Raw genomic sequence first — 12,762 nt, forward strand, 5'->3', positions numbered from 1 at the left:
TTTCATGATCATCATCAGTAACTTCCACACTAATTGGTGTAGGAATCACTGGAACTGATTTCTGTGATGAACTACTTTCCAATAAGGGAGAAGGTACAATTACCTCATCAAGTTCTACTTTCCTCCCACTCACTTCTTTTGAGAGAAACTCCTTCTCTAGAAAGGATCCATTCTTAGCAACAAAGATTTTGCCTTTGGATCTGTGATAGAAGGTGTACCCAACAGTTTCCTTTGGGTATCCTATGAAGACGCACTTCTCCGATTTGGGTTTGAGCTTATCAGGTTGAAGCTTTTTCACATAAGCATCGCAGCCCCAAACTTTAAGAAACGGCAACTTTGGTTTCTTGCCAAACCATAGTTCATAAGGTGTCGTCTCAATGGATTTTGATGATGCCCTATTTAAAGTGAATGCAGCCGTCTCTAAAGCATAACCCCAAAAACAATAGCGGTAAATCAGTAAGAGACATCATAGATCGCACCATGTCCAATAAAGTACGATTATGACGTTCGGACACACCATTTCGTTGTGGTGTTCCAAGTGGCGTTAACTGTGAAACTATCCCATGTTGTTTCAAATGAAGACCAAACTCGTAACTCAAATATTCTCCTCCACGATCAGATCGTAGAAACTTTATTTTCTTGTTACGATGATTTTCCACTTCACTCTGAAATTCTTTGAACTTTTCAAATGTTTCAAACTTATGCTTCATTAAGTAGATATAACCATATCTGCTCAAATCATCTGTGAAGGTAAGAAAATAACGATACCCTCCACAAGCCTCAATACTCATTGGACCGCATACATTGCTATGTATTATTTCCAATAAGTCAGTAGCTCGTTCCATTGTTCCGGAGAACGGAGTTTTAGTCATCTTGCCCATGAGGCACGGTTCGCAAGCACCAAGTGATTCATAATCAAGTGATTCCAAAAGTCCATCAGCATGGAGTTTCTTCATGCGCTTTACACCGCTATGACCCAAACGATAGTGCCACAAATAAGTTCACTATCATTATCAACTTTGCATCTTTTGGCTTCAATATTATGAATATGTGTATCATCACTATCGAGATTCAACAAAAATAGAACACTCATCAAGGGTGCATGACCATAAAAGATATTACTCATATAAATAGAACAACCATTATTCTCTTATTTAAATGAATAACCGTCTCCCATCAAACAAGATCCAGATATAATATTCATGCTCAACGTTGGCACCAAATAACAATTATTCAGGTCTAAAACTAATCCCGATGGTAGATGTAGAGGCAGCGTGCCGACGGCGATCACATCGACCTTGGAACCATTTCCCACGTGCATCGTCACCTCGTCCTTAGTCAATCTTCTTTTAATCCGTAGCCCCAGTTTCGAGTTGCAAATATGAGCAATAGAACCAGTATTAAATACCCAGGCGCTACTACGAGCATTAGTAAGGTAAACATCAATAACATGAATATCAAATATACCTTTCACTTTGCCATCCTTCTTATTAGCCAAATACTTGGGGCAGTTCCGCTTCCAGTGACCAGTTCCTTTGCAGTAGAAGCACTCAGTTTCAGGCTTAGGTCCAAACTTGGGTTTCTTCTCTTGAGCACCAACCTTTTTGCCATTCTTCTTGAAGTTCCCCTTCTTCAATTTGCCCCTTTTCTTGAAACTAGTGGTCTTGTTGACCATCAACACTTGATGCTCTTTCTTGATTTCTACCTCTGCAACCTTTAGCATTGTGAAGAGCTCGGGAATAGTCTTGTTCATCCCTTGCATATTATAGTTCATCACGAAGCCTTTATAGCTTGGAAGAAGTGATTGAAGAACTCTGTCAATGACACTATCATCGGGAATATTAACTCCCAGTTGAGTCAAGTGGTTATGGCACCCAAACATTCTGAGTATGTGTTCACTGACAGAACTATTCTCCTCTATTTTGTAGCTATAGAACTTGTTGGAGACTTTATATCTCTCAACTCGGGCATTTGCTTGAAATATTAACTTCAACTCTTAGAACATCTCATATGCTCCATGACGTTCAAAACGTCTTTGAAGTCCCGATTCCAAGCCGTAAAGCATGGCACACTGAACTATCGAGTAGTCATCAACACGCGTCTGCCAGGCATTCACAATGTCTGCAGTTGCCGGCGCGGGTGGTACACCTAGTGGTGCTTATAGGACGTAATTCTTCTGTGCAGCAATGAGGATAATCCTCAAGTTACGGACCCAGTCCGTGTAGTTGCTGCCATCATCATTCAATTTAGCCTTTTCTAGGAACGCATTAAAATTCAAAGGAACGGTAGCACGAGCCATTGATCTACAATAACATAGACATGCAAAATAACTATCAGGACTAAGTTCATGATAAATTAAAGTTGAATCATTTTACTTCAGAATTCCCACTTAGATAGACATCCCTCTAGTCATCTAAATGATCACATGATCCAAATCAACTAAACCATGTCCAATCATCACGTGAGATGGAGTAGTTTTCAATGGTGAACATCACTATGTTGATCATATCTACTATATGATTCACGTTCAACCTTCCGGTCTTAGTGTTCCGAGGCCATATTGCATATGCTAGGCTCGTCAAGTTTAACCCGAGTATTTGCGTGTGAAAAACTGGCTTGCACCCGTTGTACGTGAACGTAGAGCTTATCACACCCGATCATCACGTGGTGTCTGGGCACGACGAACTGTAGCAACGATGCATACTCAAGGAGAACACTTATACCTTGAAATTTAGTAAGGGATCATCTTATAATCCTACCGCCATACTAAGCAAAATAAGATGCATAAAAGATAAACATCACATGCAATCAAAATATGTGACATGATATGGCCATCATCATCTTGTGCTCATGATCTCCATCACCGACGCATCGTCATGATCTCCATAGTCACCGGCGCGACACCTTGATCTCCATTGTAGCATCGTTGTTGTCTCGCCAACTATTGTTACTACGACTATCGCTACCGCTTAGTGATAAAGTAAAACAATTACATGGCGATTGCATTGCATACAATAAAGCGACAACCATATGGCTCCTGCCAGTTGCCGATAACTTTGTTAGAGAACATGATCATCTCATACAACAATTTATATCACATAATGCCTTAACCATATCACATCACAACAAGCCTTGCAAAAACAAGTTAGATGTCCTCTACTTTGTTGTTGCAAGTTTTACGTGGCTGCTACGGGTTTCTAGCAAGAACCGTTCTTACCTACGCATCAAAATCACAATGTATTTTTGTCAAGTGTGCTGTTTTAACCTTCAACAAGGACCGGGCGTAGCCACACTGAATTCAACTAAAGTTCGAGAAACAGACACTGGCCAACCACCTATGTGCATAAGCACGTCGGTAGAACCAGTATCATGAACGCGGTCATGTAATGTCCGTCTGGGCTGCTTCATCCAACAATACCACCGAATCAAAGTATGACATGCTGGTAAGCAGTATGACTATTATCGCCCACAACTCTTTGTGTTCTACTCATGCATATAACATTTACACATAGACCTGGCTCTGATACCACTGTTGGGGAACGCAGTAATTTCAAAAAATTTCCTACGATCACGCAAGATCTATCTAGGTGATGTATAGCAACGAGGGGGAGAGTGTGTTCATGTACCCTCATAGACCGAAAGCGGAAGCGTTAAGTAACGCAGTTGATGTAGTTGAACGTCCTTGCTATCCAACCTATCAAGTACCAAACGCATGACACCTCCACAATCTGCACATGTTCAGCTCAGTGACGTCCCTCGAACTCTAGATCTAGCTGAGGCCGAGGGAGAGTTCCGTCAGCACGACGGCGTGGTGACGGTGATGATGAAGTTACCGGCGCAGGGCTTCGCCTAAGCACTATGACGATATGACCGAGGTGTATAACTGTGGAGGGGGGCACCGCACATGGCTAAAAGATCAACTTGTGTGTCTATGGGGTGCCCCCTTCCCCCGTATATAAAGGAGGAGAGGGGAGGCCGGCTAGCCCTCCTTGGTGTGCCCCTAATAGGGGAATCCTAATAGGACTCCAAGTTCTAGTAGGTTTCCACCAAAAGGGAGAGAGGGGGAAGGAAGGAGAGGGAGAGGGGGAAGGAAGGAGAGGGAGAGGGAGAAGGAAAGGGGGCGCCGCCCCCCCTTCCTAGTCCAATTCGGACTCAAGGGGAAGAGAGCACATGACCTGCCCTGGCCGCCCCTCTCTCTCTCCACTAAGGCCCATCAAGGCCCATTAGTTCCCCTGGGGTTTCCGATAACCCTCCGGCATTCCGGTTTTATCCGAAACTTCCACGGAACACTTTCGGTGTCCGAACATAGCCGTCCAATATATCAATCTTTATGTCTCGACCATTTTGAGACTCCTCGTCATGTCCGTGATCTCATCTGGGACTCCGACCTTCGGTACATCAAATGGCATAAACTCATAATACCAATCATCATCGAACGTTAAGCGTGCGGACCCTACGGGTTCGAGAACTATGTAGACATGACCGAGACACGTCTCCGGTCAATAACCAATAGAGGAACCTGGATGCTCATATTGGTTCCTACATATTCTACGAAGAACTTTATCGGTCAAACCGCATAACAACATACGTTGTTCCTTTTGTCATCGGTATGTTACTTGCCCGAGATTCGATCGTCGGTATCATCATACCTAGTTCAATCTCGTTATCGACAAGTCTCTTTACTCGTTCCATAATAATTCATCCCGCAACTAACTCATTAGTCTCAATGCTTGCAAGTCTTATAGTGATGAGTATTACCGAGAGGGCCGAGAGATACCTCTCTGAAACACGGAGTGACAAATCCTAATCTCGATCTATGCCAACCAAACAAACACCTTCTAAGACACCTGTAGAGCACCTTTATAATCACGCAATTACGTTGTGACATTTGGTAGCACACAAAGTGTTCCTGCAGTATTCAAGAGTTGCATAATCTCATAGTCTAAGGAAATTGTATAAGTCATGAAGAAAGCAGTAACATTGAAATTGTCACGATCATAATGCTAAGCTACCGGATGGGTCATGTCCATCACATCATTCTAATGGTGTGATCCCGTTCATCAAATGAAAACACATGTCTATGGTTAGGAAACATAACCATCTTTGGTTAAGGAGCTAGTCAAGTAGAGGCCTACTAGGGACAATATGTTTTTGTCTATGTATTCACACATGTACTAAGTTTCTGGTTAATACAATTCTAGCATGAATAATAAACATTTATCATGAAATAAGTAAATAAATAATAACTTTATTATTGCCTCTAGGCATATTTCCTTCAATATTATTTCTAGATCTACAATGTCAAAAACACAAAATACCTTGCTGCGATTTATTTACTTTTATTTTATTTTGCACTTTTACTTATGTTTTATATTCATCACTATCAGATCTCATCCTTGCAAGTAACCGTAAAGGGATTGACAACCGCTTTATTGTGTTGGGTGCAAGTATTTGTTTGTTTGTGCAGGTGCAATTATTGAAGACTTGTGTGTTCCTCCTACTGGATTGATACCTTGGTTCTTAACTGAGGGAAATAGTGATCTCTACTTTGCTGCATCACCCTTTCCTGTTCAAGGAAAAAACCAACGCAAGTTCAAGAAGTAGCAGTAAGAATTTTTGGCGCCATTACCGAGGAGGATCTACATCAAGCCTACCAAGTACCTATCATAAACTCTCATCTCTTGCATTTACTTTATTTTCCATTTGCCTCTCATTTTCGTCTCCCTCACTTCTAAAACATTTTCGAAAAAATACAAAAATATTTGCCTTTTTATTTGCCTTCTTCCTGTTTGCCCTTTTCTTGTTTGATCTTTTGTTTGCTTGTTTCAAAAAATTTATCATGAGTGATTTTGGTACGGCAGGAACAGATGCTGGTAGAACTCCTAAAATTGGAAGTTCCACTAATCTTGATGCCAAAACTTTTGTCTTGGGACAAGGGAATGTTGTAGGAAAAAGTGTCATCCAAGAATTCTTTAATTGCATTGGAACTTTGACTTGTGATGATGCTCCTATAGTTAAAAGAACTAAAAGTTATGCAAAAGCTATTTCTGCACCTGATCTTAAACTTGAGAGAAGATTTATCCGCACTCATCCTACCTTAAAAAGATTGTTTTATGAGTTGCCTATTATAAAAGATCCTAGAGCTAAAAAGATAGCCACCCTTGTCCTTATGAATGAGTTTGATCACGTAGTATGGAAAGCTAGGGAGATCTTTGTTTTTTATGGTATGAACCGTGAAAAAACGGTAATATATGAGATCCTATAATAGTGATTATTTATTAAGGTATTTAATGTGCCACGATCGCATCTTTGATGGGAACCTTAAAAGGGAAGTTCATGTTTTGTGTATGATCCAACAAGTTTTCAATGATGTTAATCAACAATATTCTTGTATTGTACCGGTAATCAAGGGGGATTTGTGGATGGGCAACTTGCTAATGCTAAAATCTTTGTGGATGACGTATTTCATGTCATATTTGAAAAACCTCCCAACAAAAGTGCATCTATGGAAAAGAATACCAAAGATGACAAAACCTAGATCTATGCAATATGCCTAGCTAGGGGCGTAAAACAATAGCGCTTGTTGGGAGGCAACCCAATTTTATTTTTGTTTTTGCTTTTTCTTCTGTTTTTGAATAAATATAACATTATACTTCCTTTATGATGTAGTTTTAGTGTTTTAATTAGTGTTTGTGACGAGTAAGACCTTTGGGGTGATTTGGAAGATTGTTGATTTGATTGTATGAAAAACATAATCTTTTGCATCCAATAGCAGAATTGTTAAAATTTGCGGGAACATGATAAAATTCTGATTCTTTTACACAAGATTGATATACAAATTGCCATGTTGTCCTAAAGTTTCATAATATTGGAGTTACATAAGTTTGACTAGTGTCCAGATTACTATAGACTGTTATGTTTTTGACCGATTTGTTTCCATTGTGTTATTTGCTTATTTTGATGAATCTATGGGTTGTATGGGGGGGGGGTATGAACCATGGTGAAGCTAGAATATAGTACATACAATGCAAATATGAAATTGGAATGAGTTGGTGATTTGCTTTATTATACTAATGGATCTCATGAGTTTTGTGTTGTGAAGTTTTCAGGTTTTGAGTGAAGTTTTGATGGGCCAAGGAATAAGGAGAGGCAAGAGCCTAAGCTTGGGGATGCCCCATAAGGAATCTCCTCTTTTGTCTATGATCCACCGGTAGATTACTTGAGGCTATATTTTTATTCACTACATGATATGTGTTTTGCTTGGAGCGTCGTGCATTATATGAGTCTTTGCTTTATTTGCATTTTAGTTTGCCACTATCATCCTTGATGGACACACATTTTTGTGAGGGACACACATTAATCATGAATTTATTAGAATACTCTTTGAGCTTCACTTATATCTTTTGAGCTAGGCAGTTGCTCTAGTGCTTCACTTATATCTTTTAGAGCACGACAGTAGCTATATTTTAAAGAAATTGATGAACTCTCATGCTTCACTTATATTATTTTGAGAGTCTTATAAACAGTATGACAATTTTGTTGGATTATGAATTTACTCCTAATATGATGGGTATTCAAGAGGGATATAATAAAAACTTTCATGAAGACCATTGAATATGTGAGAAGTTCGATTCTATGCATTCATTTTGAGATATAAAGATGGTGACATTAGAGTCATGCTAGTGAGTAATTGTGGTTTAGTGAGAATATTTGTGTTAAGGTTTGTGATTCCTGAAGCATGCACGTATGGTCTCTCGTTGTGCTATAAAATTGGAGCATGCTTTATTATTGATTGTCTTCCTTATGAGTGGCGATCGGGGACGAGCGATGGTCTTTTCCTACCAATCTATCCCCCTAGGGGCATGCGTAGTAGTACTTTGCTTCGAGGGCTAATAAATTCTTGCAATAAGTATGTGAGTTCTTTATGACTAATGTGAGTCCATGGATTATACACACTCTTACCTTTCCACATTTTGCTAGCCTCTTCGGTACCGTGCATTGCCCCTTCTCAACTCAAGTTGTGGTGCAAACTTTGCCAGTGCATCCAAACCTCGTGATATGATACACTCTATCACACATAAGCCTCCTTATATCTTCCTCAAAACAACCACCATACCTACCTATTATGGCATTTCCATAGCCATTCTGAGATATATTGCCATGCAACTTCCACCCTTCCATTTTATTATGACACATATCATCATTGTCATACTGCTTTGCATGATCAGATAGTTGACATAGTATTTGTGGCTTAGCCACCGTTCATTTTTTATACATGTCATGCTAGATCATAGCACATCCCGTTACTTTGCTGGAGGCATTCATATAGAGTCATATTTTTGTTCTAGTATTGAGTTGTAATTCTTGAGTTGTAAGTAAATAAAAGTATGCTGATAATCATTATTAGAGCATCTTGATCTCCGCAATGATGAATGTACTAGGGCCGCGGTTAATACCTTTGGGAAATTTCATCATTGGATTAGGGAGGATCCTTATCTTGTTCGGACTTTGGTGTTTGCTTCCTTTCCAGAAGATATTCTACTGCCAAGAGATGTGGTGTTCATGGATTTTGCTACTTGGGGAGGGGCTAGCGTGTCTTGGACGACACTGCTTTATATTCTTGGGGCCAATTTTGCTGAGCAAATGCCTCATGATGAAGATTGGATGCCCATCAACAACAATCCTCACCTAGTTCCTGGTGTACCCTTCCCGGAGATGCCGCCCTTTATCTTGCCTCCATACCCTATTCTAGGATGGAATGATGTGCCCCCCCTCCGCCTGAACCTGCTCATGTTGATGTGCATGATGACAATTGGGGCCACTGGGATGAGCCTGCTGCTGAACTTCCTGTCCAGGATCAAGAATCCATGGGTTTTAACCACTTTGCGCAGCCAAGCTCTGATGTGAAGCAATAGGTGCCCCGGGCTCCTATCATTTTTATTGAGGAGGAGGAACATGAGAACCAAGAGGACCAGTTGGAGGTGGCGCCGGATCTGGTGGATGTTGGTAATTGGGCTATTATGGTCTATCAACCTCCTGTGAATGAGGCTGCAGTTTTGGATCAGCCTGTTGTTGCGGTTCCCTTTGGTCCTCCCCTGCCACCTAGATGATTTGGAAGCGCTCATTTGAAAATCTCTTGAATGCACCTGTTGTGTTTGAGGTGCCAAAACCATTACTGCCTAAACCTTTGTCGCCGGTAATTCTATGGAAGAGAAACTGGGACTTTGCTTTTCAGCAAGATGATCTTCCTCTGCTGACCTGGAAGGATCACGAACTTGCTCGACCTGCTGCACGTGCCTTGTTTGTTGATGATGCCGAGGATGTGGTCATCCCTTCTCCTCATGCGCATGTAAAAGCAAGGCGGCCTCACAAGACTCTGGCGCCAACACCTCTTGTTGAAACTTCAGTTCGAAGATGCACCAGAAGCTCGGCCCAGCGTGATGGGTTTAAGCCCACTTTCCATGAGCTTGTCTTGCAGCCCAAGAGGAAGAAGCCCAAGGCCAAGTCTCTCTCTACAGAGATGCATGACGACCCTGCATATGCAGATGTTCCTCCACCTACTCCCATAAGTCGTCTACAAGCAATTGGCAAGGAGCTGGAGATTGATGCAACGCTGCTCACCGAGGATGCACTTATGGTGGATCCTGCTTCTGCTTCAAATGACGCCACTCATGCATAGTGTGCTTATCTTATGTTGGGTTTTGCAAGCCCCTAAATTTGCTCTCTGCGCTTGGTTTTTATTTTCTGCTCCTAGACAATGTAATAATGTTGGTTCAGACTTATCTGTGCATTTTGGGCATGTGACATTGTGTGTCATGTGGTTTGCGGACCTGTTAAAGATCTTTTTTAATGAGTAATCAATGTAGAAGCTGGAATGTTTTATGCTGGAATGTCAGGGGTTTAAATTCTGAGAATAGGCAAAGAGCTGTGAGACAAAAAATTGATGAAAGCCACTGTGCTAGTGCTTGCTTACAAGAGACCAAATGTACTTCTTTTGACTCCAGAGCAATTAAAAGTTTCTGTCCTAAGAGGTTTGACAGCTTTGCCTTCTCTCCTTCATTGGGGGCCTCTGGTGGAATTATTGTTGTTTGGAATTCTTCTGTCTTTGATGGGACTTTATTGGAAGTCCAGCAATTTGCGGTGGTGATTGAGTTTGTTTCTAGGCAAAACAATGAGAGGTGGACACTTGTGGCTGTCTATGGTCCTTGCCAGGGGGAAGCCATGGGCAATTTTGTCACTTGGTTGTATCACCTAAATATTCCTGTGACTGAAAATTGGTTACTGCTTGGGGATTTTAATTGCTTGAGATCTTTGGATAATAGAAACTTACCTGGTGGTGATTTGAATGTCATGTTCATATTAAATGAGATAATTGGGCACTTTGGCCTCTTGGAGTTGCCCATCAAAGATAGATCTTACACCTGGTCAAACATGCAGGATACCCCACTTCTTGAGCAGCTAGACTGGTTCTTCACCTCTGTTGATTGGATATCTGACTATCCCATGACAGAGGTGCTACCTCTTGCCAAAACTGCATCTGATCATGTGCCTTGTGTGGTTACCATCAAAATTGCCATTCCCAAGTCTAATATTTTTAGGTTTGAGAATCATTGGATTGAGCTAGATGGTTTTATGGATTGTGTTGATTCTTCATGGCAAAAACAATCCAGGAAGGGACACATTACTGCTAGAATAGCTCATAAGTTTAAGTCCTTCAGAATGTGTCTTAAGAGATGGCAGAAGAATATTTCCAAACTGAAAACTCTGGTTTGCAAATGTAATAATATTATTCTGCTTCTGGAGTTGGAGGAATACATGCCACTCTATAGACATGAATCCAATTTCAGGATTGTGGTTAAAGCACATGTGGAGAAGCTGCTCCACCTCCAATGTCTTTATTGGAAGAAAAGATGTACTATTAGGTACATAAAAGTGGGTGGTGAGAATAAAAAGTTTTTTCATGCTATGGCTACTGAGAGACACATAAGGAATTCTATTGCCAGTTTAAAGTTGCCTGATGGTACTGTGGTCACTGATCATTCTCAAATGGAGGGTATTATCTGGAATTGTTTTAAAAATAGAATGGGTTCTTCCAGAGGAATTGCTATGGGTTTTGACCTCTCCTCACTCATTAAACCAGTTGAGGGTTTAGATATTCTAACTAAGCCTTTTGGGAAGGAGGAAATGGATAATGTTGTCAAGCATATACCTGTGGATAAAGCCCCAGGCCCAGATGGGTTTAATGGTCTCTTTTTTAAAAAGTGTTGGCAGATATTTTCAAAGGATTTTTATGAGCTAGCCCAGGCTTTCTTTGATGGCTCTGCTAAGCTAGAAAATATCAATGACTCATACATCACTCTGGTGCCTAAAAAGTTTTCACTCGAAGAGGTGGGTGATTTTAGACCTATTTCCTTAACTGGAATGGGTCTTAAATTCCTATCTAAGATGGCAGCCAATAGGTTTCAAGAGGTGATTATGCAGTGTGTTCACAGGAACCAGTATGATTTTATAAAGAGTAGAACAATTCAGGATTGCATTGGATGGACTTTTGAGTATTTGCACCAGTGTCATCAGTCCAAGAAGCCAATTGTAATTCTTAAACTGGATTTTGAGAAAGCTTTTTATTCCCTTGAGCATGAGGCTATAGTGCAAATTTTGAGATACAAGGGTTTCAATGAGAAGTGGATTCTTTGGATGAAGCAACTATTGTCCACAGGTACCTCATCTGTTCTGCTTAATGGAGTTTCAGGAAGGAAGTTCATCCACAAAAAGGGTGTCAGACAGGGTGATCCAGTTTCCCCCTCCTTTTTGTCCTAGCTGCTGATCTTTTGCAGACTGTCATTAATGATATGCTTAAAAGAGGCATCCTTCACCTTCCCATACCTTGTCATGACCAAGATTATGTTGTGATTCAGTATGCTGATGACACACTGATTATTTTGCCTGCTGACAAGGACCAACTTGTAGCTCTCAAGGACATGCTGAAGGTCTTCTCTTTGTCCACTAGTCTTGAGGTGAACTACCACAAATCCTTTATTATTCTAATCAATGTGGATTCTGCTGTGATGACTGAGTTAGCTGCTGCTTTTGGGTGTAAGATTGGAAAAATGCCTTTTACTTACCTTGGTTTGCCTGTGGGAACTACAAGGCCAAGAATGGCTGATTTTATGCCCTTGGTGGACCGCATGGAGAGAAGAATGACAACTAGCTCCTCCTTTCTCAATCAAGGAGAAAGATTACAGTTTTTGAATTCTGCTCTATCATCTATGCCCATTTTCTTCCTTTGCAGTTTGGCTGTGCCTGCTGGAATTTTGAAGCAACTGGAAAGAATTCAGAGGCAGTGCCTTTGGAGGAAAAACAGGAATGAGCCTGCTCCTTCACTTGCTGCTTGGGACCTTATTTGTAGGCCAAAAAACAAGGGAGGTCTTGGTATTCTCAACCTTGGTGTTCAGAATGTTGCTCTTCTGCTCAAACATGCAAATAACTTTCTCAATAAGAAAGATCTTCCCTGGGTGTCTTTAATCTGGGACTCCTACTATCATGGCAGAGTGCCTCAGGGAACTACTGATTGTGGCTCTTTATGGTGGAAAGATATATGTAAGATCATGCAAAGCTTTAGAGAGTGTGCTTGGGTGCAGATAAATGAGGGTGACACTGCTCTCATGTGGTCAGACAACTAGCAACTGGATTAGCAAGTTTCTGTTCTTCAAGATAGATTCCCCATGCTCTTTTCCTATGTTATGGACCCCTGGATCACTGTCA

The sequence above is a fragment of the Triticum dicoccoides genome, chromosome 4B (genome assembly GCF_002162155.2).
Source record: "Triticum dicoccoides isolate Atlit2015 ecotype Zavitan chromosome 4B, WEW_v2.0, whole genome shotgun sequence".
Lineage (NCBI taxonomy): Eukaryota > Viridiplantae > Streptophyta > Magnoliopsida > Poales > Poaceae > Triticum > Triticum dicoccoides.